Source organism: Vicugna pacos, chromosome 34 (genome assembly GCF_048564905.1).
Source record: "Vicugna pacos chromosome 34, VicPac4, whole genome shotgun sequence".
NCBI classification, from domain to species: Eukaryota; Metazoa; Chordata; class Mammalia; order Artiodactyla; family Camelidae; genus Vicugna; species Vicugna pacos.
This window is the reverse complement of record NC_133020.1, coordinates 3,343,397-3,360,100: the sequence shown is the minus strand read 5'-3', so window position 1 is coordinate 3,360,100 and position 16,704 is coordinate 3,343,397. Positions and strand designations below refer to the sequence as shown.

General features: G+C 40.2%; 1 protein-coding gene and 1 long non-coding RNA gene across 4 annotated transcripts in view; one reads left to right on the top strand and one right to left on the bottom strand.

Annotated features, from left to right (window-relative positions):
• TMTC1 (transmembrane O-mannosyltransferase targeting cadherins 1) overlaps positions 1 to 16,704 on the bottom strand; it is a 233,656-nt gene that overhangs the window by 173,333 nt on the left and 43,619 nt on the right. The gene's annotated exons all lie outside the window — the stretch shown is intronic.
• The window catches only part of LOC140691359 (uncharacterized), a 43,473-nt gene that overhangs the window by 26,044 nt on the left and 725 nt on the right, over positions 1 to 16,704 (top strand). The gene's annotated exons all lie outside the window — the stretch shown is intronic.

Below are 16,704 nucleotides of genomic sequence, written 5' to 3'. Positions count from 1 at the left end.
CCTGCACCCCAATGTTCACAGCAGCACTATTTACAATAGCCAAGACATGGAAACAGCCTAAATGTCTATCAATAGATGACTGATAAAGAAGTCGTGGTATATTTATACAACGGGATACTATTCAGCCATAAAAAATGACAACATAATGCCATAATGCAGTGACATGGATGTCCCTGGAGAATGTCATTCTAAGTGAAGGAAGCCAGAAAGAAAGAAAAATACCATATATCACCCATATGTGGAATCTTAAAAAAAAGACAAATGAACTTAAATATAAAACAGAAACAGACTCACAGCTATAGAATACAAACTTGTGGTTGCCAGGAGGGAGCAGGGTGGGCAGGGACAGACTGGGAGTTGGAGATTTGCAGATACTGACAGGTATGCATAGAATAGATAAACAAGTTTATACTGTAGAGCACAGGGAAATACAGTCAAGATCTTGAAGTAGCTCATGGTGAAAAAGAATATGAAAACGGATATATGTATATTCACGTATGAATGAAAAACTGTGCTGCACACCAGAAATTGACACAAGATTATAAACTGACTATAATTCAATAATAAAAAAAAAGACAGTCCTAGGGGAGAGGGTATGGTTCAGTGGTAGAGTGCACACTTAGCATGCACGAGGTCCTGGGTTCAATCCCCAGAACTTCCATTAAAAATAGTAATAATAATGATAAATAAATAAACCTAATTACTCCCCCGAACCAAACATAAAAAACCCAACAACAAAAAAAACAGTCCCTGCATTTCATGGAATTGATATTCTGGACCTCACGCTGTGTCTGGCACACCCTTCTAAATGGATAAATATAACTTCCTCTTCTTATGAAAACTTTCCTTTAATCCTGTATCAAAAGAGCTCACCACAAGGCAGGAGCTTACCACCAAGAACCTGCTGGTTCCATCAGGCAGATACGCCAGCAAGAACCCAGAGAGGGCGGAGGGCGGAGTAAGCCCCACAAGTGAATCAAAGTCTCACCGAGGGCACAGCTGAAACTAGTGCTCTACGGATTTGGCTCCACATCTGCTTATATTCATTTAGTAAAATCAAAGGCTGTGAAAATATTTCACCTGGGAAAGTGAGATTTAAAAAATAAACACAGCGGGGAGAGTACAGCTCAAATGGTAGAGCGCGTGCTTAGCATGCAAGAGGCCCTGGGTTCAATCCCCAGTGCCTCCATCAAAAAATAAATAAAACCTAGTTACTTCCACCCCCTCCCCCCCCCAAAAAAAACACTAAACCAATTTTTTAAAAAAGAGAACATAAAATAGGAATTAACAGAGGAAGGTGAGCTTTGCAGCTTCTCCCTCTGATCAAACCATTCAGGCAGCTTAACTCCCATCATCTGCCAAAGAAGCATCCCCCGCACAAAGATCCTGGCTGGTGTTTTTTTGTTTTTTTTTTTAATGTATTTTATGGAAAACAGCCACATTTTTTAGGAGGCAGATGGATTAAGCCAAATGCCTTATTAGTAATAGGTGTCATTTAAAATTCTGAGCTTGAGGCTATGCAAAATCATCCTTCCACATCTGCTTGAAAGTTTCATTAAAGTAACACCCACTCTTAGAGACCAGGAGCTGCTACGATTCTTTCCTCCCACTCTCCCCTCCCCTAAAACCGTCAGATTTGCTGCAAGCAAGCAGAGGCTCTTCACTCAGAACCATCTCTGAGAAGGGTCACAGGGACGACAGCACTGCCACCTGCCGTAGAGGCTGGTGGGGATTGGCACCAAGACGCTGTAATTATTCCCTGAGGACTGAAAAGCTTTTCGCCTGCCCCTCCCTTAGCCGTTCCCAAGATGAATCAAGGTCAGCAAAGCGGTAATGATGGTTCTCAGGTTCTAAAATCTGAAAGGTCAACTTACTACTGATTCTCCTGGGATATAAAAAGGGGGAAGGACAATAAGAAATGCCACTTAGTATCCGCTCAAAAATGAGGGAGGCTCTCACTTTGTTGGTATTTTGTTCGAATTTGTTAGTATTAAGCATGAGGCTTTTTATTCCCTGTTTTATGCAAAGGGTTTATGCAGGAAGTTCGGTAGGTCCTCCTGGAAGGACCATCTTATTAACACTAAATGAAAAAGGAGTGGATTCGACATAATCTTGAGGAAGGTCATGAATTAAAATTTGGAGGAAGGAGTTACCTGTGAGTAGTGAAGTCCAACTAATGAAAATTGATTTTCTGCAGTTTTCTGTCAGGGAACTCTAGCTCTAAGAGAGAATTTAACTCAACAAAGAAATGGTCTGAATAATGGTCTAAAAGTCTAGCGAAGTGGATTTTTTTAACAACATAATAGCAAAGCAGTGGAGAGTAAAATTTATATCCTTGGAACAAAAAAAAAAGAAAAAGAAAAGAAAAAACTCTTTAGAAACTGCTCCTTTTAAAGCAAATATTGTAACAAAATATAAAGTGTCTGAATCTAATATTAATTTTATTTTCTCCTCTTATTTACTTGAAAGACAATAACTGAATAATATTAATATATAAAAAGTTCATGCTTTGAATCCATTAAAAACCCAAACAAAGGAAATGAGATCCTGTTACACGGCTCTACAAATACATACAGATTTTTCCAGTGACTTTCTTACTCCTTTTTGCTGTACATTTAAACATTTTTGACACACAGTTAACTTAATACTTCTTCTAAACTGGAATATCAGTTCACATGTGGTTCCAGTATATTCTTTCTGTTACTATAGTTTTTTCTTTCTTTTTTTCTTTTTTTGGCTGTTTCTTTTGCTCACTCCTTTTTGTCTACAACATTCAAGGAACTTTATTCCAATTCCCATAAACTAGGATTGTACTGTGATTGTTTCGTTTGCTCGGAATGTTTTTTCTTTGTTAGTCAATTGAACAATAGTGACTCAATATGATCCATGTGGCGGGTATAGTATTAAACACTGTCAGGATTTTTTTTTTAAGGTTTGCATAACAAAAGCTTTGAAATCTTCTTGAAAATGGCATATATAACAAAGGTTATAAATACATAGTAGCAAGTGATAATGACAAAGTCAGTAACGTATGCTCAGGACAGGGTATCCGAAGGCAGGAAGAAATTACTGGGTGAGCGGAAAAGGAGAAGGCACAGAGGTGAATGGTGAGAGAGGAAAATGATGGCGACCAGAAACACAAGGTGTACGTCGGCAGAAATGAGGCAAGCCATTTGGCTGGGATAAACTTTCCAGTAGGAAAGAATCTGGAGATGAAGATAAACAGATGGGCTCGAAGCCAATCAGCCTATGAACGCCAAGAGAAAGGCATTGTGGGAAACTCAGGGACTGCCTCCAAGGCCAAACATCTTGTTCTAAACTGGTTCCGCTACCTACCACCCTGAGTTTCCACATCCATAAAATGTTGATAACCAACCGTCTCTAAAAGGTTCTCGAAGCAATAAATTCTAACACTCTTCTCACAGTGCTTAGCACATACCAAGAGATTTAAAAAAAAAAATTAAGTCCGCTCCTATCATTAGCCTCACGGAGGGGTCCGGACTGTGTTGTGTCACTCTTAAAGGGGCCTTGGTGTAGAGCGATGTGATGCGTCACTCATCTGGCAAACCACGCTCATTGTCCCCACCGGAGGGAGGCCCTTTAGGCAGCCTTCGTAGTGCCGTGTGAAGCCAATCCAACAACACAGATGTGAACTGACGTCCCACCCAGCCACATCGTTCCATTATACCCCAGGGCCTCCAGAGCCAAGCTCCCACCTCCGTCCCACCTGCCTCCAGCTGCAGGATCCCAGGATGCTCCAACATCTGCTAACCTTCACGCTGCAGTCAACATGGACATGGGTCAGGAAAGAACTGGATTCAAACGCTGACTACATGTGTTACTCCTCGCAAGCCATGTTCTCTGAGCTCCGTTTTCTCACGTGTAAAACACAGAATAATAAAACTAACCTGGAAATGTTTTTACGAGGCTTAAAGGAGGTAAGTAAAGAAAAAGCCACTAGTATACCATTTAACACAGAACGCCAGGCACTGGTTATTATCCAGTAAACCCTGAAAACGGCTCTATGAGGTACAGGCTTGTTACTCTTATTTTTCGGCTAACACTGAGGCTTAAAGAGATTGATCTGCCAAGTCACAGAGGGCACGGGTGGCAGGGCTGCGTCAGAACCAGTCTGACTCCAAACTAGCCCCACCCACTCCTTCCCACGTTCTGAGAACCCCAAGAGGGTACTTACGCCGACCCCTGTCCACCTCCCCGGACTCAGGACTGCCCCGACTTCACTGAACCACTGGTGAGAACGTCTGTGGCTGACATAAAAACCACCGTCAGAGGGAAATCCTTAATATCCTCTAGGAAGTTGTTCACTTATTATCATGTTTTTAACATCCCTAATAGTCATCTTGATGGTATAGAGAGGTCTTAAGATTTAAGCTAAGGTACCAGCTGTTACCTCACTCATGTCTCTTCTTCTTCCAGAATTAACGCACTTTGGTAGCAATTTCCATCTTCTGAACACATTCTGCCTTGGCTGCAGCCTGACCAAACTTGTAATCAGGCTGGCTTTACGCCTCAGCGTGAGCTTGAGTTTCTTACAAGCCACGTCTCCCTCCGCTCCTGATCCAGCTCTCCATCGTCAGTTTCAGGGCCATCAGTAACCTCTCTGCGCTCAACACGTCGCGCGCTTTTCTTCCCCTGCTCTAATCCTGCTCCACTCACTCTATTGTATTTCTTGAGAAGCTTCCCATTTCTTTGTTTTGACAACCCAAGACCATTTTTTTTCATGGCAGTTTCTACAGAACATGAATGCATATGAAGCTATTGACTTCTTTTTCTTCCAAGATATATATCCAACACTTTACCAGGGGAAAATGCTTTGCTTCTGATATTACTGCTGGCATCTTTGTACCTTTGCAAAGATCCCCTGTTGCCTCTCACCCAGCCCAGGAACTGAATGTGCCCTAAAATACATGTTGGTCCATCTGCTGTCTCACGCAGCAGACAAAAGGCATCTATTTAAACGATGATTCATTCTTTCCTAATCCAGTTCTGCCTTTTGTCCTTTTACGTTTTCACCTGTCTCTTGAACTGTCGGAAGGAACAAGTGTGACGTCCCCAGAGATGATCTGTTCCTTCTGAACACCCGGGTGAGTTTAGCTCTCGCTAATAAGACTGCACGCCTTTTCTAACTTGAAGGATAGCTGGCATGCTCTGATTTTCTCATAAGGATGAACCTCTGACCCCCTCCCACAGTGCCAGCCCTTCCCCTCCGTTTTCTCATATCGGGCACGCCCTCCCTTTGAGCTGCCACAATAAGCAGATGCATACCTGTGCCAAGATGCCAGAAGACTGTAAGTTATCTTGACAGTTCTACAAACCAAATGGAGAAATATACACACACACTCTGAATCACATTATAGAGAAATCTGAGCAAAAGACTTAAAGAATATACAACATTTCTCATGCTTTTCATGTTGGACTGTCACTAGCAATTTTTCATAAAGCTCATTTTTTTTCCAAAAAATAACAATTTTACTTTAATTTCAATAATTGGTTACTTGGAGTTTTTTATTTTCTTCTTTTGCTTTTTAGAACAGAAGCCATTATGGCAGATATTCTTAGGAGGCGTGAATCCCTCTGCCTCTAAATATCTGTTGGCACTTTAAAGTGCACTGTCATTAAGGGGGTCACCTGGGACCCTGGGGCAATTCCAACTCTAAGTAAACAGGCAGAACATAATTTGGTACAGCTGTTCGTGTGAGCGCTGCTTCTCAGCAGTATTTCACTTCATGTTAAGAATTAGCCTATTCCATGCTAGTTAAAAGTATCTTAATTGTTAAAACAACCAATCAGATACCCACTGTGCTCTCACTAAACCCCAGAACTAAGCTGAGTCTGGATTAAACAAACAGGTAAAAAGCCCAGGACAAAAGGAAATACTGGCACCCGCTCAGGGGGCTGGCTCCTCACGGTGCCATCAAGGCTCACAGCTCAGCGTTCTGCAAGGAGCCGCTACCCTTAATATGGACAACCTGATCACTTTTTGAAATTATAAGGCTTCTCCCCAAAACCGGCTTTCTCTTTGCCCAGGAAAAACGCAATGAACTGGCTTTAAGAGCAAAGACTCAGGAGCCAGGCTGCAGGAGTATGACTTCCAGGTTCCTCAATTATCGGCTGCATTATGTGGGGTAAGTTACTCATCCTCGCTGTGTCTCCAAGATCACATTGGTAAAATGTGGATAATAACAGCACCAAACGGCACACAGAGCTGTGATGTGGATTAGGTGCGTTAACACACGTAAAGCTCTTAAAACAGTGTGTGAACACAGTAAATACTCAGCAAATATTAGCTATTATTACCAGTTATACTCAGTATACTCTGAAGGATTCGTAATTGGAATTCGGTACTATATCCAATAAGAGAACTGTTACCCCATCATTTAGCAGGTGTTCAATAAATAGTTGAGAAATCACACTCATTGAAGTGATGGCATTTCATAAATCACTCTAGTATAAAAATTGATGGGCAAGGAAAAGGAGTCGACTGCACTTGTAACTCAGTTGCAAAACCTCAAAAGGTGAGATGAATACAGGCAGGAGTCACTCCCTGGGTGATTCCAGATATTCCAGATCTTGCTCAGACCTATTACAGACTATGGGTTCAGGAGAGCAAGACAAGGTCAAACCTGGAGGATTTTATGGGTACATTTTCTTCCCAGCCACATGGATCTTCTAATTCATTTTCTATGTGGAGATTAACAGGATGACCAGATTAACCAGAGGCTGAAGTATAACTTACATGGAGTAGATACAGCAATAAAAAACATCCTATATGCAAAGCACAGGACATTCACTGCCCCTGAGAAGACAGCAAAGTCAATGAGACCAAAGGCAATGTTAAGTAGACTTCAACTCTACCAATACTGCTCCATTCCTTAGGGAAGGCCAAAAAAGGACCAGAAAGAAATATGACCAAACATAAGATGGATGTTTGTTATATTATTTTTTTAACTTACATGAATATTTTAAGTTTCTTGGACCAACAAAAGGAAAAAAGAAAAGCAGCCTTTTACTTAAATTGACTTTCCTAAAAAATAAAAATAAAAATAAATGACCTAAAATAAAAAAAGATAACATGATGATTTACATAGGAAACCTGAAAGAACTGGCAAAAAAAAAACCTCCTAGAACTAGTAAGCAATTATAGCAGGGTTGCTGGAAGGTAATATATGAAAGTCAATTGCTTTCCTATGTCCCAGCAATGAGCAGGTGGAATTTTAAGTTAAAAACACAATACCATTTAAATCAGCACCCCCCCCCAAAATGAAATACTTTGTCATAAATCTAACAGAATAGGTACAAGAGGTGTATATAAAGAAAACTACAAAACTCTGAGGAGTGAATTTAAAGAGGAACTAAATAAATGGAGAGATAATCTATGTTCATGGATGGAAGATTCATTATTGTCAAGATTTCAGTTCTTCCCAACTTTATCTATAGATTCAATGCAGTCCCAATCTAAATCCAAGCAGGTTGTTTTGGGGATACTGACAAAGTGACTCTAAAGTTTATATGGAGAGTCAAAGGATCCAGATCAGCCAACACAATATTGAAGGAGAAGAATAAAGCTGGAGGACTGACACTACCTGACTTCAGGACTCACTATAAAGCTACAACAGTCGAGACAGTATGATATTGGTTTAAAAAAAAAAAAGACAAATAGATCAATGGAACAGAATAGAGAGCTCAAAAACATATATACAGTCAACAGATCTTTGACAAAAGAGCAAAGGCAAAATAGTGGAACAAAGATCATCTTTTCAACAAATGGTACTGGAACAACTAGATAACCACATGCAAAACAAATGAATCCAGACACAGATCTTATACCCTTAACAGAAACTAACTCAAAGGGATCACAGACTTAAATGTACAACACAAAACCATAGAACTCCTAGAAGACAACACAGGGGAAAACCTGGATGTCCTTGGTGATAGTGATGACTTTTTAGATAAAATATCAAAGGCACAATTCATGAAAGAAATCATTGATAAACTGGACTTCATTAAAATTAAAAACTTCTGTCTTGTGAAAATAATGTCAAAAAGTGAGAAAACAAGCCACAGACTGGGAGAAAATATTTGCAAGAGACACATCTGATAAAGGACTGCTATCCAAAATACAAAAGAACTCCTAAAACTCAACAATTAGAAAACAGTCCAAGCAAAAAACTGGTCAAAGACCTTAACAGACACCTCAGCAAAAAAACAGACCCAGATGGCAAATAAGCATATGAAAGGATGCTCCGCATCATATGTTTTCAGGGAAGTGAAAATAAAAACAACAGTGAGATACCACCACACACCTATCAGAATGGCCAAAATTCAAAACACTGACAACACCAAATGCTGCTGAAGGATGTGGAGCAACAGGAATGCTCATTCATTGCTAATGGTAATGCCAAATGGTACAGCCGCTTTGGAAAGCAGTTTGGTGATTTCTTATAAAACTCAACACAATCTTAACATATGATCCATGAAATGCACTCCTTGGTATTCACCCAAAGGAGTTAAAAACTTATGTCCACAAAAACCTGCACACAGCTATTTATAGCAGCTTTATTCATAATTGCCAAAACTTGGAAGCAACCATGATGTCCTTCAGTAGGTGAATGGATAAATAAAGTGTGGTACATACAGACAATGAAATCTTAATCAGCACTGAAAAGAAATGAGCTATCAAATAATGAAAAAAATTTAAGGATCTCCCAAGGCAAGAGATACAAAAGCAAAAATTAACAAATGGGACCTAATCAAACTTATAAGCTTTTGCACAGCAAAGAAAAGCATAAACAAAACAAAAAGACAACCTACGGACTGGGAGAAAATATTTGCAAATGATGCAACTGACAAGGGCTTCATTTCCAGAACATACAAACAGCTCATACACCTCAATAACAAAAAACCGAATAAAGCAATCAAAAAAATAGGAAGAATTGTTTATTATGTCTGTGAGTCTGTCTCTATTTTATAGATGAGTTCACACATTGTGACTGACTTCAATTTAAAAAAAATTGGAGTATCTAAACAGACATCTCTCCAAAGAACACATACAGATGGCCAACAGACACATGAAAAGATGCTCAATATCGCCAATCGTTAGAGAAATGCAAATCAAAACTATAAGGAGGTATCAACTCACACTGGTCAAAATGGCCATCATTAAAAAATCCACAAATAATAAATGCTGGAGAGGATGCAGAGAAAGGGGAACCCTCCTACACTGTTGATGGGAATATAATTTGGTGCAGCCACTATAAAAAATGGTATGGAGAGTCCTTAAAAAACTAAAAGTAGAGTTACCATCTAATCTAGCAATCCCACTCCTGGGCATATATCTGGAGAAAACGCTAATTAGAAAAGATCCATGCATCCCAATGTTCGTAGCAGCAGTGTTTATAATAGCCAAGACACGGAAACAATCTAAGTGTCCACTGACAGATGACTGGATAAAGAAGATATGGTATGTATACATATATATGTGCATACACACACCCATACACACACAATAGAATACCACCCAGTCATAAAAAAGAATGAAATGCCATTTGCAGCAACATAGATGGACCCAGAAATTATCATACTAAATGAAGTCAGAAAGAGAAAGACAAACACTGTATGATATCACTTACATGAGGAACCTAAAAAAAAAAAGATATGAATGAACTTATTTACAAAACAGAAATAGACTCACAGACATAGAAAACAAACTTATGGTTACCAAAAGGGAAAGGGTAGGAGGAGGGATAAATTGGGAGTTTGGGATTAGCAGATACAAACTACTATATACAAAACAGATAAACAAGGTCCTAATGTATAGCACTGGGAAATACATTCAATATCCTGTAATAATCTATAATTTAAAAGAATAAGAAAAAGAACCTTTATATGTATAATTGAATCACTCTGCCATACACAGAATCTAACACAACACTGTAAATCAACTATACTGCAATAAATTAATTAATTAATTTATTTATTTATTAATAATAAAAACAAAAACAATAAATGGAGGAAACTTAAATGCATATTACTAAACAAAAGAAGCTAATCTGAAAAGGCTATATACTGCATGATTCCCACTCTGTGACATTCTAGAAAAGGTAAAACTATGAAGACACTAAAAAGATAAATGATTGCCAGGGGTTGGGGAGGGGAGAGTGATGAACAGGTGGAGGACAGAGGATTTTTTAGGGCAGAGAAAATACTCTGTGTGATACTATAATGATGGATACATGTCATCATACATTTATCAAACCCACAGGCTGTACAACACGAGGAAGAACCTGATGTCCTGTGGGTGATACAATGTGTCAGTGTAGGCTCACCCTTCGCAGCAGAAGTACCATTTCAGGGAGTGATGCTACTAACGGGGGAGACTCCACGTGAGCGGAGGCAGGGGCTTATGTGATACATCTCCTTATTGTCCTCTTAACTTCACTGCTCCAAACTTTACTGCTGTTTAATAATGAAGAAACAATGCTGTGCCCAGAGGTTAGGTGTGCGGATCCTGGAGTCACCCAGAGTCGGTTTACACCCCAGATTTCTCATTAGGAGCAGTATGAACTTGGATAACGTGACTGCTACATCCATAAAGTAGGAATAATTAGTAACAATTATTATAAACGGCGTGAACCTAAAACTGCTCTAAATAAAGTTGATAATTAAAAAACAAAAACAAAAACAAAAAACTAATGACTGGCTAGTGTACCATCATGACCATATAATTTAAACTACTTTGACACACCCACAGTGAATGCTTTCACAGATACACGTCAACTTTGAAAAGCCCCAGTCAAAAGTCCATAGTGCAATACTACCTCACACACACACTCACACACACACACACACACACACACACACACGCACAATCCTTTCAGAAACGTCATACATAGAGAACTTTGTTTCCCTGCAGAGCAACACAGCCATCCAACGGCAAGCCCTGCAGATACGATGATCAGGGCTAGGACAGCATCCACCACTGAGCTACTAGCTCACTGTCACGTTAAAGAGCTTCTGAAAAATGGCACTTAATGACTGCTTACCGATGAAATGTGACACTTCCCACCCAGTATTCCACTTTAAGGTGAAGGCTGTCCTAGAGAATGCTGTGCCGCTAAACAGAGGAACCCCCCCCCCTTTATTCCCAGGGTGGTGACGACATGGACAAGAGCCAAGCAGACCATCAGCAGCCAACACGTAAGACAGGATGAAGGCCCCAGGGATGCAGAGAAAAGAGGAACAGAATCATGCTCCCAGGACACCTCTGCTGTCCCCACAGGGGTCCTTTCTAGCAGTTTCTCAGAAACCTTTGGAGGAAACATTGTCAAGGGCTTGACTTCTACAGCCTGGGGCAGCCTTTGTAATAGAATATAAAGGTGGAGGCGGATTCAGCTCTAGACCTTCCACTTTCTGGCTGTTGTAATGCTGGGCAAATTACACAAGCTCCCTGGAGCCTTGCCTGTCACAAATGAAAATGTGGTGGGAAGACCGACTTCCCGAGGATATGGTGATGGTTAAGTGAGTTAATGTTTAGCCCCTGGCTTGTAACAGGCATTCCATATTGGCTCCCCGTTCCTCTCATGGGAAAGAGGAAACGAATAATTACACCAAACTCTCAAGGCAATGAGACAGACAGTTTATCTCCCCCAGGCCCAACTGCAGAGAGACTGGGCATCTTACGTTCACACACAGTCATAAGTGCAAGGGGGTGCTTGTGCCGCCCCAAGTCTTACGCTAAACTCTTTTCATACTTCGTGCCATTTATAACAATTCTTACTAATTATTCCTATTTTTTAGATATAGCAATCACTTCATCCAAGTTCATACTGCTACTAAATGAGACATCTGGGGTGTAAATCTACTTTGGGTGACTCCAGGATCCACACACCTAACCCCTGACCACGCATTGTTCCAACGTTACTGAAGGCAAACAAGGAAGGAACCTCCGGAATCACTTTTGGAGAAAACTGAGTCAACAGAGGCCTTCGAGTGAGCACACTGTCTTCCTTATGTGAAAATGAAGTCTGTTTCCTATATTTCAGCTCTAAGACTACGAGTCTGATACCCAGACTCGGTCAGAATTTATCTCTGCCAAAGTGAAGTCCTGACAGCTAATAGGTGCAGTCTGATGTCGGGCCACACTCGCTACATCACTTCCAAAAACGCAGTCAACAGTGGGTTGCAGAGCCTCCAATCGATCATGCCAGAAAAAGATATTTATGTTGCAGCTGCTCTTTGCCAAGCAGAAAAGCAATTATCTGTACCAACACAAAACACGACTGCTTGGACACAATACACGTAAGAAGAAATGACTTAAATCAGGAAATCAAAATTATAAACTCAGCATGTACCGAATGCATAATAGAAAGGGATTATCTCCTCCGTGAAGTTTCCATTAATTTCTGTCCTTTGGAGGAAAATCACGAATTGAAAAGGCAAAAATCAATTAAGGTGTGGATAAACAGCAGTTTCTCTGTGTCATGGGCAATGATACTCTCAAGTTTCCTGTCAATTTTTCTTAAATTTGAGAACTCTTCCAAAATTACAAAAATGTGTAGAAAAAAGTTTATATAAGACACAATCTTAAAGGACAAAGAGAAAACACTGAGCTTTCACCAACATGCAGGATTTGATCATGATAAAAAATCTCACAACTATTGATTTTTTTATTCTCAGGAATGTAATCATTAATATCAACTGGTTGAATTTTGAAATCTTCACACTTTAATATTATGTGCCATCTGGCTTGATGATCAGATATTTTCCTACCTGTGAATCTAAGACAACACCACACCTGTGGCCCTTCTTTGCAGAGGCCAAGGTCCCGGGCATCTCTCCCGTGTTCCTGCACGACAGGGCTCCTGCCTAGCTGCCTAGCCTCATCTCCCACCACTCACGTCCTGAGCTGTCACAGCTGCACACACAAATACACACACACTTTGCAGGTACATGCCTCTGTGTCCTCCCTTCTGCTGTGCTTTATCCTGGAAGACCGCCCTCCCTTTCTTTAGCTCACTGTGTCATCTGTTAAGACTCAGTGTGAGCCAAACTTCCCAGGCTGGCTCAGGTATCCTGTCCTGTGTGTCCCATAACTCACTGTACGTACATCTAGCATTACACTACCACCCTCAGTGAGATTATCTTTTTAATGTATGACTTCCCTGCTGGGATGTAAACTTACCCATGCTGCGCCGATCAGAGTCTCTGTTTTTGAGAATCTGGAGTCCGAACACATGCACTTCAGTCTCTCTCTTACAGAGACCTGAGCCTCTCAGAGACTATCTGAAGCTAGGACTGACACAGCCCAGCCCCGTCCTCATCAAAGTAAGCAAAGTCAGTCTTTAAGAAGAGGAGGAAAGAAAAACAATATGGATTTTAAAAAAGCAAAAGAGAGGTGATGAAGCCCCAAAAAGCTAAAAAAAAAATGCTTTGAGTTTGCCCGTTCCTGTGTGCAGAAACCAGGTTCCATACCTCCATCGGTGTGCTGTTACACTTCTGATAAATATCCCAACTTGCTTCAACAAGCTTTTAAAAAGTTGTGCTCTTTACAAGCAAATGACTAGGACATCTGTATATAATAAATGTTTAATAAATGTTTATTTGTCAAATGAATCAACAAACTCTCTGAAGAGTCAACAGGAACCAGTTTGCAAACGCACAGAGTCAACGACCTCTATGATGGCTGAAGGCAAAATCTGTCTAAAGCAAAAATTAATCCTTTTAATATTGATGTTTCATCACATTTAATATCGGTATCTTCAATACATCTGACTATGTTCCAAAGACTCGGGTAGTCAAGAATTCAAAATGGAAAAGAAAACAGCAAAATGTACGTTGGTGAAATTTCTCCCACTGTCTCTTTGGTCATTTATGAGGGCGTCCAACCGTGGTATTCCACTTTAGGGTCAACCCCCAACTCCCACACAACTTCCAACTACACACACCCACCCCCAGCGGAGTGCAGCAATTAAAAGAGAAAAGGAAAGGTACCAGCCGAGTTTCATGAAAGTTTGGCCCAACAGAGTGTCAGATGCCATGAGGCCACCCCATCCTGTCTCCCTTGGCTCATTTCAGAGATAAACAACAGCAAACACCCAGGGAAGTGAAACTGGCCCAACGGCCGGAGCAAATTAGAATCAGAGTAGAACTCAGTTTCCTCCCACCCAGGCCACGACTCCTTACACCACAGTACATTTCTTTCCGTCCAGCACGACCTGGGAAATAGGTCTCTTCTCTTTTGAAAAAAGCAACCATCAGAAGTCTACAATGTTCAGATTTTTCACAAACAGCAATGAGGAACAATGATGTGAGCTTCACCGTTCAAGACGTCATATTGTCTCAGTCATCAACTGTTAACCACACATGTATTTTCTGCTTAAAAATATCTGGCGATTGGTACCCAATCTCGACTTATCATCAAGGTTTACCTACTCATTGTGGCTATAAAGTACGTGCCATACAGAAGAGAGGAACCGACTGTCTTGAGGATATATGTACAGTCTCTCACCAACTCTGCGTGAAAACAGAAAGTGTATTTTTATCATTAAATAGACAACTTTTTAAACCAAAACTTTTTTTTCATCATAAATGCACTATAGATCGTAAGTTCCTTCACAAAGTCACATTCCTCTCACAGCCACAAAGGAAAATTACTTAACAGAACCAAAGGTAAAGGACAAAAAGAATCTAAGAGAAAGAGTTAGCTGTCAGGAAATAAAATCTCTACCACTTGAAGACTGAAATGCATTGATTACTCATTAGGAGCTAAGGGCACGTCTAGCTTTTAACACAAGACACCAACATTAGTCCTTCCCCTCCGTCCAACTCTGGCCGGTTGTTTGCATTTAGTTGTTCATTTTTCTGAATTATGATATAATTAATTGTCTTCATCTCCTAAAAACCCATACTTAAGTTCGTTCCCTTTAATCACTTTACCAATACTTTTAGAGGTTAAATCGTTAAGAGCAAATCTTTAATGCCAGGATCCTTATGGAGATTGCTGCTTTGGGTGATTTCAAAATCAATATGCATTTTCTAGATTATATATAAAGTAGTAAAGATCAGGGTTTGAATAATGTGAACAGCATTAAAAATTCATAAATCTACAACATGAAACAATCTTCCTACACGGTTATAAAGGTCACCAATCTAAAAAACTGGCAAATTGTCTTTATTATTTGATTTTCAACCTAACAATTTGCTTATTAAAGTGATGTTTTCTTCAGTAGTAATTCAAAACACATCAAAAATGTTTAATGAAAAAAAGTCTACTGTCAGTCTCAGAAACCAAGAATAACTAAGCATATAACTTATAATAATGAGCACGGTATCCATCAGTTAAGAGTAAGTGTTAACACAGGCATTCTGTTTTCCTGCTAAACTTCGATGAACTTTTCACATCACTGCAACAAGGGTATTTTTATAATTATTTTCCTCTAAAATACTGCAAGTTCATAAAAAGAGAGAAAATAACTAACTATAAACAAATCAAATCGAGGTTATACCACTTTCATAAATACAGCAAAGAAAAGGTGACCGCTGTAAAAAGATCTCTAAGTGGCAATTCTTCCGCACTGGCTTTGACATGATATAAATGAAGCATGGCGGTGGGGAATGCTTAGTCGGAGCCCTACCACGTGCGAAAAGCCACAACCAAAAGCCATGTTAGGCACTTCTCATGGATTCACTCATCTGTGCCTCACAGTAACCTCACAGAGCACCTCTTCTGTATTTTTTCAGGCATTCACGTTTTTAATGTTGTCACATTTAATCTACAAAACATAGTACCAGTTCAAAATGTGTGGCAGACAATTTTCAGAGCAACAAACTGGAAATCCCACCAAATTATCTGAAACCATCATGATCTATTGCCCGGTACAGAATAATGTTCCCGTGAAAGAATTATTTATGTCTACCGTGAGTGTTTATAATGTTAAGATGAACTGGTACTGCTTTTATTACAATCACTCCACCACCTCTCAGCAGGCTACATTCAACAAGATAAATTCTTTTCAAAATGTAGCTGGATGACAGTAGCATTAACTGAAAGAGCGAAGAAATTGGAAGCCAACTCCCTACCACCACCCTAGGAGCCCTAGCTGTGTTCTGCAAAAGAAAGGAGACATGTCTGGTGTCCCTGAAGTCACCCAGGTTCTAAGCCACACAGGACAGAGGTGGAGTGTCCGACATATGGTGACGGATGAGCTACTGGAAAACCCTGAGGCCTGGTATCCTCTTCTAAGAGCCTACTGTGACAGTGACAAACTTGCGTGCCAACCAGAAGTGCCTAGGTTCTGAGTTTTCTCTTTCAGCATATGTCCCCATGCGTCCAATCAGAAAGCCGACACCTAAGCGTCACTGCTCTACACGGAGAAAGGAAGGACGGATCATCCACTGAGTGGAATTCACAGGGGATCAAAGATGGCCAAGAATTGGTACCCAATCAAGATTAAGCTGGATGAACCAGGTGCTGTCAGCACTTAACGAACTCTTACCAACCGCTTTCCATAAATTAAAAGGAGATTTACCTCCTTAGCATGTGATTTATTTAGAAGCAACTTTCAGTGCTAAGTTCCCAATGAAGCCAAGGAACACGTTATGGGTAAGATCCATTTTAGTGTTGACTTCAGTTCAAGAAGCAAAGCAGATTTCAATAAACTTTCCAGAGAAACCCACCAAAATAAT